Raw genomic sequence first — 13,094 nt, forward strand, 5'->3', positions numbered from 1 at the left:
AACGGTTACAATTCGTTGAATGAAATTTAGTTGTATCAGAGTTGAATTTTTAGATTTGCTTTTTTTTCTTGAATAGTTAACGGCTCGCAATAACTTTAAGATTTCTTTTTTTAGATATTGTCCTGTTATAGAGTATTTACTTGTTTGGACAATAAATATTATTATTATAATATAATTTCACAAACCAAATCAATGCATGTGGAGAAACTTAATTGCTTATCTATGTACATCCGATGGTAGTGGTCAAAAAGTAATGGGACCCAAGTCTGTTTGACTTCGATGGGCTCAACCAATTCATTGCCGATTACAAACCGGTAGTGATCTTATCAGTAAAAAAAAGCCACCCATAAAAAGGTTATACTTGTAACACTTGACGTGCCAGCAAACGTTGGCGATATTGCGACAAACTTTGCGCATACAGTTGAGGAAATTCCCCCTGCAGTTCGGCAAAGTCAACCACTTCATTTCCGATGGAGCGGTGGTAATCAAAAAACCACCCTCACTAACAAGTGGAAAAATTGATGACGTACCAGCGAGGGTTTGATAGTCAATTTGATGGGTTTCAATCCTACTTCCGTCTTGATTTAGACATCTTTTCTATTTTGGTAGACCCAGCAATATCGCTTGGAATTAATTGCTCTACGTAATTCTTGAATTTCCTCTTTCATTCGATTTTCCCCATGCTATCTCGATTTTTATTCGTTTTAGTTCTATCGCAGTTCTATGTAGGCCGTCCTGCAAGCTCGCAACATCTCTCCCTTTGGCTATTAAAGCCAGGTCGTCCGCGTACGCCACGCTCGCCATATCTGAACCCATTTCCAATGTGAGGACTCTGTCGTAGAAGATGTTCCACAGGGTTGGGCCGAGAATCGATCCCTGTGGGACGCCGCTCGTAACTCGTCTTGGCCTCCCATCTTGGGCTATTATAAAGCGGTTTATATTCAACGCAACGGAAGAGCAGGGATAATGGACTTTGCGTTAGTATCTGAACTTCGTCCTTTTACATCGCGCATATGTATATTATTATTATATTGTTTAGATATTCGTTTTCATTAATGTGATTAGCGTGATTTAATAAAAGACATTATTATTTTAATTTTTTTTAATAAAAATGTCCCATTGCTTTTTGTAATGCAAGCACGATAAATGCATTACTTTCATAATTTGCCTCAATATATAACAAGTGCTCGGAAATGTACTTAGACATGATGGTCAAAAACTCATGTACAAGATCTCATTCTTTAACTTGCGAAAACTCATTTTTATGGATCTCTCTCTTTTTCTGTTCCATTGTACATGGCACAAAATTGTGAAAATTAACATTTGACGTTATTAGAGTAATGGAACAAGATTTCAAATAATGTACCATGGCCATTTCGGCTAGGATGGGATCATGTAAACATCCAAATGAGCTTGAAAGTTTGAGCCCTATAACACATTTTTTGGAAAATGGTTTAGAAGGGTGGCACTTCGCATTTATTTTAGGTAAGGGAAATTGATCTTTTTTAACGGAGAAATACGGAAAGAATTAAGTGTAACCAATTTTCTCATTTCAGCAGTATAGGAACATCAAAATGTTGTTTGCTAAATGGATTTTCCAAGTTTTCCGTTTTATCGTAAATTCATTTGTTTGAAATAGTTGTATGACTAAGAAAGGTGGGTATTTAAAGGAAACCAGTTCAGATGATAACGTGTACATTTAAATTCTTTGTTTTCAGTTGAGCCGTGATCGTCTTTCGGGGAGTGTTGTGTCGATATTGAATATTGTTTAGTGCACGATTTCAGCTAAATAAAAAGGTATGGAAATAGAAACTTTTTTTTAATTCAGAGAGAAACACTCGTTTTGTTATTGTAACGAGACAATTAATTTGTTTCTTTTAGTCCTAATATTTTATTGAAATTGAAAACCAATTCCAAATTAACATCCGTCCGTATGATGCGAATTACTTAAATTTGTTGTGATCTTTGATATTCAATTCGAGTGTCGTGGAACCAAAACAAAGAAAATATTCTTCCAAGAAAATTGTATTGGAAATTTGAACGTGATTTAGTTTCCTGATTTTGCGTTTTTTTTGTTGCCCCTCAAAGCTAGTCTTTAATCAACTTGACGGGGTGCCAAATTTTCCGATGTAATTCTTTACGAGATCGGAATTCTGGACTACAAATTTTAGATAAAGCTCTTTCTATATGTGTTGTTAGTGTTTGTTAGAAGAAATGAAAGACGCGGAGGTGGTGTGTAGTTTCCCAATGAAACATTTCAACCTTTCGTTTAAGTTGTAGCACCCCATATCCATGAACAATATGAGCAAAACCTTATTCGTGGCTTTGTTAATTTTATTAGTAAGGTGCTATAGTCACCATTTGGAAAACACATCTGGTGATTTCATTTCGTGAGAAACAATAAAAGTTCAAGTTTTGCTTAGAAATTAGCTCTTGATTTAATCTGAAATCCTCAAATTTTTATCTTCATTCAGTTCTAAATTTCAAGTGGCTGATTAAACAGAACTATCAAACCTCAAATCTTCGGTTTTAAATTCCTTAAATTTGAATGTACGCTACCCATGCTTTTTATTTAAAGGGAAGTTATTACCGCGAATATTAGGTATACTTTAAGGCTCTATTCTGTATAGTTTGAATTCGAAACTTTCAAAATCAAGCAAAATTGTTTAAGATTCAGATTTCGAGTTTCAAACGTCAAATTTCGTTCGAGAACGAAACCCACATACTCGTATATTATGTCAATGATAGAAATTTACATTTCAATTATTTTTATTATAGGAACAATGTGCACTATTAAATTGTTTACATTGAAGTAAAAAACGTGACGGTATCATATCACCTTATGCGCATACCTGGATCTACATATTTGATAGAGGGGAAATTCAAATTACAATTGAGGGTTCTGACACCCCCTCTTAATTTTAATCACCGATCAGCTATGCAACAACAAAAAATAATAATAATAAAAATGCACAAAATTTTAACGTGTTCTACAGTGGTCAGATCTAGATCGAATCCAAGCTGATCATATCATCATTCACCACAATACATTTGTGTAATCCTAAACTAGATGACAATTTAAGATGTGCGGGTGAGGGAAGAGATTTGGTAAGAATATCAGCAATATTTTGGTCTGAGGGTACATAATCCAATTTGTACAAGTTACTCAGTATACAATCTCTCACGAAATGATGCTTTATATCAGTGTGCTTGGAACGCTTGGTAACAATAGGATTGGTAGACAGCTTTAGGGCAGACTGACTGTCTGTGAATACATTAACTACGGGGACTTGGCCTACGATTGAAGCATAGAGAGAGACAAGAAATTTGCACTCCTTTGACATCTCTGCCATTGCCATATATTCGGCTTCACATGATGACAATGCCACAGTCTTCTGTTTTCTTGATTCCCAAGCAATGGAAGTGTTGGCGAGCATCAAGACGAATCCTGTAGTTGACTTGCGGTCTGAGCAGTCACCACCCCAGTCACTATCAACGTAGCCTGTAATTATGCCGTCTTTAGACTTGCTGAAGATAAGTCCCAAGTTAATAGTAGATTTGAGGTATCTCAGGATGCGTTTGGCGTGTTTCCAGTGGGTTTCGGATGGTTTGCTGCTGTAGGCTGCAAGCTTGTTGACTGCGAACGAAATATCTGGTCGAGTACATGTCGCGAGCCAGATAAGCGATCCAATGAGTTGTCTGTAAGGTACCTTAGCAACCTTATCAGGTGTGGTTTCTTCAAATTTGATGCCACATTCCATTGATGTAGCGATGTTCTTGCAGTCTTGCATTTGAAATTTTTTAAGTAGGGAATGGATGTAGTGAGCTTGGTCTACTTTAAGTTGATTGTTTTCCCGTTGTACGTTTAGACCTAAAATGTGACTGACACTTCCAAGATCCTTTGTCTTGAACTTATTAGTTATTTCAATTCTGACAAATTTTTCAAGAATTTGGTCATTACTTAATACAAGGTCATCAACCCAAATTCCAATTACGACTAAGCTATTTCCTTTCTTAAGAGTAAACACACAGGGGTCAATATCAGAGGATTTAAAATCTACTGATAGGAGAAAATCTGTAAGTTTCTGGTACCACCGACGCCCTGCGTTCTTCAAACCGTAGAGAGCTTTGTGCAATTTAAGCACTCGATCGGTTCCGTCTTCGAAAATTTCGGGTTGCCGCATGTAGACAGGCGATTCCAGTTCCCCGTGTAGGAAAGCACAGGTGACATCCCAGTGACTCAGGCTCAGATTATTTTCAATGGCCAAAGCGAATAATAGTTTGAGTGTACTATATCGCATCACGGGGGAGTAGGTTTCCATTGATGTCGTATCCTGATTATAGCCTTGCGCTACTAGTCGTGATTTGTACCTCTCAATGGTACCATCTGAGTGTCTTTTTATTTTAAACACCCATCTACATCCAAGAACTTGCTGATCCTTGGGCTTTTCCACAAGACTCCAGACTTCATTTTCATTCATTGCGTTGATTTCTGCTTTCATGGATTCATACCATTGATGTCTATCTCGGCGGTTGAGTGCGTTCCTCACTGTGGTTGGTTCATTCTCATTCAGCATAGAGGCCATCACGATGCTTTCAGTCACTAGGTTGACGTTGCCTCTGGTTTTGTAAGGAGAATCTTTGTCAGCTACATCTGAGTCTTCTGAATCTTCATCAGATGGCAGGTACTCACTTGAGTCGATTAGTGGACTATCTGAAGAACATGCTTTCCTTAGGGCAATTGTGACGGGCGATTCTTGCTCGTCCTCGAATTCTGATGACGCTTCCGAACGTACAGGCAGCGTAACTGCTCGACTGTTGCTCGGGCGATGCTCAGGTGACTGCAGCTGTGTCTGCGTGGGCTGAGCTTGATGTCCCCCCTTTCGCGTCTGAACGGTAGGCGGCGACGTCAGAGGAACACACACGAGACTCTTGCGATCTTCGTTGACTGGTGCGGTCTCTGGAATGGCGTGAAAGAAGTGGTCTTCCAGAAATACGACATTTCTGCCTACAGTTAACGATTTAGGACGATGGGGTCAATTAAGCGATAACCTCCCTTCTGTGTCTCAGAATATCCGACGAAAATCAATTTCTGTGATCGGGATTCTAGCTTCTTCCGATTAATATCCTTCCTCTCATAAGCAAGGCATCCGAATACACGGAGATGAGATAAATCTACAACAGTATCAGACCATACGCCATCTGGTGTATTGTTCGGAACAGCTCCCGACGGACTGCGGTTCTTAATATACACAGCCGTGCTGGCGGCTTCCGCCCAATAGGCATTTGGTAGATTTGCATGAAGCAACATGCAGCGTGCCTTTGTAAAAATTAAACGACAACATGCCTCGGCGACTCCATTCTGTTCTGGATGATACTTCACACTGGATTGATGCTTGATTCCATGCTGTTTCAGATAATCCTGGAAGTCATGGGCGAAGTACTCAGCCCCATTGTCGGAGCGAAGAGTTTTGATCCGCTTTCCGGTTTGGTTCTCGACGAATGCCTGAAATTCGCAGAATTTAGCAAAAGCTTCTGACTTCTTCTTCATAAAATAAATGAAGGTTTTTCGGCTATAATCATCGACAAACAGGATTGCGCTCGTCGCGCCGTTGAGTGAACTTACATTCACAATAGCAATATCAGTATGTACAAGTTCGAGTAATTCTGTTGCCCTAGTACCTTTCTCGCGAGGTATAGGTACTCTCTTTTGCTTTCCCTCAATACAAGGAATACAAGGGTCGTGTGGAGTATTAGGGTAGTTAACTCCTGTAGCGAGACCGTTACGTAGCAATCTCATACTACGATGATTGAGGTGAGCTAGGCGTGAATGCCAAATATCATGAGAATGTTGGACAGCATTGGCACGAGCATTTGACTGCTGAGGCTTTGAAATAGCATGTATAGTCTCAGTAGGTTGTGATTGCTGCTCATTTGTAGCCTGACATATCATGTGCTTAGTAGAAGGACGATCCAGTACGTAGATTCCATCTCTAAGAGTGGCGGTGGCGACTACAATACCTTCTGGTGAATGAATCTGGCAGCCATCACTTGTGAACGTTGGTTCTGACATATTACATCAAAATTTCTCGCATAATTCCATGCTTAATCCCTCATTTTTATTTAGTCCTTCTTCGAGTTAAACTTTTTTTAAAAGTCCTTTCTAGGGTCCTTTAGTGTGAATTTTTTGAGTCATTCTGAATTTTTCCACTAGAAGAAATTCAAAATTATGCATAAGTGATGTTTTTTAAGTCATAGTTGGCATAGTTTATGTCAAGAGTAACAATGTAATCTCATATGCAGAAAAAAATGAAACTTCCATACAGTAGACAGAGCTTTAGAACGATATTGTTCATAGGCAACCGGACTTAATGTTGAAAAATTCGCTTTCTACCTTCTATAATTGATTCTTGATGTAAGGTGTTGAAAATTGATGAGATTGGCTCATATCAAAAGAAATCCTGCACATAACATACTGTTCCAATAACTACCCTTGCGCTCCGACACACCACAGTGTGACTCTCCCGCTGCTTGAAAAACGAACTCTTAATAGTAATCTCAAAATAGGAGTGTTCAAAATATTGAATTTAAAAATTACCTTCGCCAGTTCCAAAAACCCAAAATGTCATGATCAAATGGCTCGAGCAACAGGAAAACAATACCGACATTATCTTCAAGTAAAAGATTAAAAACAGTATTCTTAATTAGAAGGCTTGTAGTCTGCTAAACATAATAGGGAACATCATCATTCCTAAATATTACTGTAATCAGGGAAAAGCAACCCTTCAATAAACAATATTAATACAATTTCCCTAAAAATCGTCAGGTATATCGAATATAGTCAATATTCGTTTATTTAGTAGTTTTTAATTTACCCTTATCACGATATAGTCACGTAAACTGAACAGAAGCATTGAACCCCAATAGCTAAATACTGCCACAATAACAAAAATCCTAATAATGTCAAACAGACAACTCCCTAATTGCAAATCGATGTGATTGTAATATTTGATCACGCTTTCCAACGTGAATTTTCCAAAATAGACAGACGTTGATGAGACACACATTTATCATTTAAGGGGTTCTTCGACAAGAAAATCATTCGTACAGTTAAGAATTGTTATTAATGAGAGGTGTAGACACACTTTTGAATCGGCAGTCTTGAAGAAGATAAATTTGAAAATCAATCGAGCATAAATAATGCGCATGTAAATTAACTACCGACAACAAAACACAGAATGCGGAAAGAGTACGGTTATTTTCTATGAATGATGCTACGGTGACAGTGCGTTTACACATTGATTATACACTTACACTACAAACGACCGGAATGGCAACCATTCTCCCTAAAAGTTATTGATTAGGCAAAGTTCATGACCCATTTAAATAGTTGTAAATAAAATATCTCATTTTACTCTGGCGTCATAAAAGCTTTCATTATGTTTTTTAACGTCCAATCAAAACATTCAGTTATTTTCCAAATTAAACGATGCCCGAGGTTTTCCTCAGTCCCCCGATACAAGTATGTATCATCCCTTGTTAAAATTGCATAATTTTAAATAGATTCGTTACACACTCGAGCCACAGCTTTGGATTAAGTACCTTCAAACCTATTTATTATTAAAAGATTAAATGAAAATCTGAAAGGTTGAATATTCTCATTTCACTATAGCGTAAGCGCACGAATAATAAATATTGATCAGCCGCCTTACAAATGATTGCCTCATTTTTTAAGCGACAAGTAATTTGTTAGAATAAATTTCTTCCAGCATATACGCACATTATCCTTGCGGAAAAGCAAAAAAATCTTTAGTTCGACACTAACTCATTTGTGAACTTGCATTGATTGCTAACAGTTGTTGAGAATACAATGGAATTGTAAAGGGTGCTAGAAATGACATGATATGTATACCTTTCGCAAGGTTATTTTTCAGCAAAATCAATCTTTTTTGCGGAACCATTGAATCTCAATCTTTATATAATGCGCATGATTGCTTACAACTGCAACCTTCACAGGACGTAGTCAATATCTCGCTTCCGAATTGCGCTATGTTTACATTTTGAATCGGGAATTTACTAAAAACTCGGGAAACGCTCGACCTTCTAATTTGTTTAATGGATTTTAAACAAATTACGTTTACCCATTATAGGCTTTATAAAACGTCAATCGATAACTTAGCTCTACCGCTTTGAGAGTACGTAGAATGCGAGTTCGAAGGAGGCTACAACAAACATATTTGTCAGAGGAAGAATAGAGAGGTTAGAAATATGAAAATTTTGCCTTTGGTCCCAAACACTCTAGCCTGAAATATTTTATCTCATAGTAATACGATACAAAATGTCTCTTCTAATATAAGCACGATTGTATTAACAGCGAGGAGCAAATATTGCGTCCACGCATTTTATACGACTTTGGATACCACGTTTGTCTGTGCATCTGCCTACAAAGAAATCATACTCGAGTCATAAACGTAAAAAATAAACTTCATAGGAAGTACATAGTTATTAAATTGCCTTTGTATATCCACGAATTGAAAAAATTCCGATCCCTTACAAAATACAATCAATCCGAAAATTAATTAACAAGCCAAGAATAAACATTACACAACCAAAACTTAACATATAAAGGAATATGTGAACAAAAAGCTATTCCAAACGCTATGTATCCAACAAATGAAAATACAATAGAGAAAAATAAGTTAAAAACAACATATAGGTAAGATAAGCACCGATCTCAAAAATATGTTCTTATAAATGAACTACATACTCAAATGCATTAGAGCATAGCTTTCAACATGTGTGTAACAAGTTTCGCACATGTTGGGGACCTCTTTAATAAATTGTACTGTCTTCATGCAACAATTGTTACATTCTTTCCGACGTTGTGGTACGACATTGATAGCAGAGGTTGATGATGAAGGTTTCTGTTGGCCTTTAAAGGATATGTATTTGCAAAATATGCGCTGAACAGCTACAATGGCATTCGTATGATTATTATACAACGGCTGCCATATACTGTTGAGGCATGCTCGGGCATAATCCGAATATGTTTAAATAGCTTACAATGTCTAATCACAAAAGCAGCTTGAAACTACAATTTTTGTTAATGTGGGACAATTTGGCATCGAACAAGACCCCAAGATCCTTAAATTCTTGACGTTGACTCATTTGTTTTGTAATGTGTAATCAATTAAGATGCAATTCTTTCTTCGATTGGAACGAAACAATAGCACATTTTGGTATGATTTTTGTCGCACTACTTTATTCAGGTGAAATTCTAAGGAATGACAATCTTCCATTGTGGATATTGAGTAAAACACCTTCAGATCGTTAGCAAATAATACCTTACGTCAATAATATCATCCATGAACAGTAAAAACAAAACTGTGCCAAGCTTCGACACCGGAAATTACCACCAAACATGGAAGAGTGATGTTCGATCTTGATTATATGAAGACCTAATTTCCTTAATTTCGGTGAGACTCTAAGACAGACCTCAGCTACCCCTTATACATCGTAACGTTTTAATTCTGAGAATTAAAGCAAAGTTGGCCACGGTAGCAGACATTTTGGGATTCTGGGACCAACCCGCTAATAACCTAGTAGTTTCAAAGTTAACCCTTTGCTACTAGCAGCAGAAGTTTCTGCATCCCTGGTACTATACGCGGAAAATTTACTAACGTCCATGTCACTGCTTTGTAAAATAAGGTTAATTCATCCGCTAAGCATTTGGGCAGTTGCCTTGTGGAACTGCTTTTTTGTTAATAACAGGAACCTAACTGAGACTTTCCTAACTCCCGTTTTGATTATATAAGGTAGATGGTTTGAACTACACAACTCTCCAGATCCACACGACAAGTGGACACTAACTTTCCTGACATCCTGTAAAATGAGTTTTTGGAATAAACTCCATAATTTTCTATTTTTGACAATTCGGCTACTAATTTCAACTGCTGTTCCCTTGGCAAAGATACTGTCATTTCTATGGATTTAACTAATTACATATTAACAGTTTTTACAAATTGATTAAATTGTTTTAGATTGACAATTAATCTCCCTGTGCCCTCCGGGTTAGGAGTCCAAAAACACATTCGAAATGAACTGACCTGGGTAAAACAAATAACAATCCAAATTGGACCTTCTCGATCGCAGAGTACGATAGCTCCTCCGAAAAGTACTGGCTTTTTAATGAAAGGTAACAAACTCCTTTCAACCACGATAATAAAACCAAATTATTTGTTAACTGTTTCCAGAATGTTGTGAAGCGTCATTAGGCAGTTCATTTCCTTATAAACTTGTCGTCAATGTTCATGGGCAGCTCGCTTCATGGGGTTCGCCGTTTTCAACTGGCCGCTGCTGTTGGTAAGGACTTGTCGATGCCATCCACCCTGCCCCTTCCCTACCAAATCTGGCAGCCTACTACTACAATTCAACACATTATGCTGATGTAGTTGAATAAGGTTTTGAAATTGCTCAATTGCTGTACAATGTACAATCCCTAACAGCAGTATTGAAGTTTGGCACGTGGAAACCTCCCGGAGATGTAATTAATAAAGGTGGTGATTCACAATGTATTGTTCCAACAGTTCAAAAATCAAATTGAAATTTATCATGATGGCGGAATAACAAATATCCACAAAATTATTGTGCATGGAAGTAACATTGACAACCCACTATATTACGGCAATCAATGCACCACCACCTCACATCTTGCCCGTAATATCATACGATCGATCACGATGGTACCCAGGACGATCGTTCAACACACTTTCACTATCGCTTGCGCTACAAACAACTAAGTCTGTTTTATAGCAAAACCCAAAAGGGCACCGTAGCCCCCAATAAAGAGGTATGTACAATATACTTCAATAATAGAATTAAGTTAGAAACATAAACCAAATTAGACAGATGCTGACCCAACACCCGTAGGTGGAGACCACCTGGTGTAATCGCCGCCACACACACAGATATATATATATATATATATATATATATATATATATATTAATTTTAATTATATATATATATAATTAAAAACCCAATTTCAATGCAAATGTAATAATGTATTGGACTGCAGAAAAATAGCGATATAGGGTAATAGAGTTTAAAAAGTTATTTTTATTTTCAAATTATTTATACTCGTTAAATAAGTCAGTAAAATGTCCCTGATTGGGGTCAAAATTCTTCAAAAAAATATTCAAAATAATAACTCCGGACTACAAGTGTAATTAGAATTAAAAGATCGAACAAGAGGCATTATAAGTACCGGAAAGGATTGCTCATCAGGATAAAGCAGAAACCTCTATTTGAAAAGCTGCAAACGACGGAGGTACCTGACAAAGAAATGTCAACCACACTATTTTGTGATAGAACCGAATTAATTGGTCTTACACGTATTCCTGCGTACCTCTCCGGACGGTTTAAAGTAAATTTGCTCTTATTCCCCAAAATAATTTCATTAATAAATTCACTAAGACAAGTAAATTGACATTTTACGGCAGTAGCGTTATGACCTACTGCGTATTCAGTAAAGGCGAATTCCGAGCCTTTGGTTTCCCGTCCCTAAATGGGGAGTGTTCCCCTCAAAAATAACAATAGTACTTTTAAGCTTGTTCGGCATGAGTAATATAGTTACTCCCCACTCTAATAGACAACATGCTCGTAGACGAAAATTAGAACATTCAATAGGAGGGATCGTGTTCAACCCTCAAAAATATCAATAGTATATTTAAGCTTGTTCGGCATGGGTAGATAGTTGCTCCCCGCTCTCTAATGCTCGAAGAGGAAAATTAAAAAATTCAATAGGAGGGATAAGCACACGAATAAGAGGTGTATGTAGATAATAAAGCATCCGAAAAGCATGGTGTCGACCAATAGGATTTTTATGGACAATCAGGAATATCCCCTGCTCAATAAATTAAAGAGCATTGAAGAAAATACAGATACATATAGATATTATTCTATTAATAGATAGATTCGTCCACGTAATGGCAAAGATCTTACGAATATCTCGAGACCTCGATAAAGGATTAGAATCAACAACAGCAGAAGTTAAGTAATATTTTAGAGATAGCCAGAACAATAGTCATCTGGGCGTTGAGCATGGATCAAAAAATAAATGAAGGGAAGTATAAAAAGCACCTGCCAAGGCAAAGGTCACTTCGCAAGCTAATGTAAGAGTCGAATAGATCAAAACAGCAAGTAGACTAATAATGTTGAGTCAAAAACAGTTATTGAGCATCAAAAGGTATTATTATTATATTGAAATTATTATTATTAATATTATGTATATATTGTTAATCGCTTAGGTACATCGTGAACGCAACAGCTCTTTATCCCACAAAAAACACCACAAAGTGTCTGAAAATTGGAATTCGATAGAGAGAAGAAGTTTCCCACTGATATTTCCGCTTGGTTGTGCAAAGCTGAAACACTTATAACGTTGGAATGGCACGAGCTCGACTCACATAAACATCAATCGAATTTTGAAGCGTGTTCGGCGTGTGCAGGTAACACAGTTTCATTCCACCCTGAAGTGCAGAAACCGGCACTGTAATCGTAGAAAATCCACCCAGTATATGAAGTGAAGGTTGGTGTACTTAGACCCATATACTACTAACGTACGTATCAAATTTGGAGAGGAACCTTATCCAATTACTGTATCAACTTGCATATCTCCATGGTCTCCATCAAAAGTATGGTGAAACCAGATATAGAGCGTACTTATTTAGTACTTATTTAGTTATTTAGGGTTCAAGATTAATTTTTCAAAAATTCCAAGGGTATAGAGACAGAGACTTTGGTCATCTGTCGGGTTTAGAAATCTGTCTTAATCAGCACGAATCTGAACCAGGCTTCCAGAATGTCATATTGTTAGTAAGCGGCATTCAAAACTGTCGCAAGACCAGATCACATATACAACGTTTCCGTATCAATTCAAGACTATCAGTTATTTAGGGTTCAAGAGTAATTTTCAAGAATTCAAAGGGTAATAGACAGAAACTTTGACAGCTTGGTCACATGTCGGCTTTAGAAATGTGTCTGGGCCCAACTAGGGTCTAATTAGAGCGAATCGGGGCAAAGCTCCACAATGT

General features: G+C 37.3%; 1 protein-coding gene and 1 long non-coding RNA gene across 7 annotated transcripts in view; both read left to right on the plus strand.

The window, feature by feature from the left end:
• Nucleotides 1-13,094, plus strand: part of LOC116165303 (agrin-like) — a 150,262-nt gene that overhangs the window by 96,792 nt on the left and 40,376 nt on the right. Inside the window, exon 1 of one of the 6 annotated variants that reach the window (XM_031479616.1) lies at nt 10,353-10,362. The exons of 4 other annotated variants lie outside the window; for them this stretch is intronic. The gene's annotated coding sequence lies outside the window, so the exon portion shown is untranslated. Of the gene's footprint in view, nt 1-10,352; nt 10,363-10,754; nt 10,850-13,094 lie in introns of those variants that run through there. One more of the 6 variants, XM_031479614.1, reaches the window with a different exon arrangement.
• On the plus strand, nt 1,717-10,353 carry LOC116165306. The gene is made up of 3 exons (XR_004144126.1): nt 1,717-1,797; nt 10,041-10,195; nt 10,254-10,353. It is a non-coding gene; the product is annotated as an uncharacterized LOC116165306 (long non-coding RNA).

The sequence above is a fragment of the Photinus pyralis genome, unplaced genomic scaffold (assembly GCF_008802855.1).
Source record: "Photinus pyralis isolate 1611_PpyrPB1 unplaced genomic scaffold, Ppyr1.3 Ppyr1.4_LG3a, whole genome shotgun sequence".
Classification (NCBI taxonomy): domain Eukaryota; kingdom Metazoa; phylum Arthropoda; class Insecta; order Coleoptera; family Lampyridae; genus Photinus; species Photinus pyralis.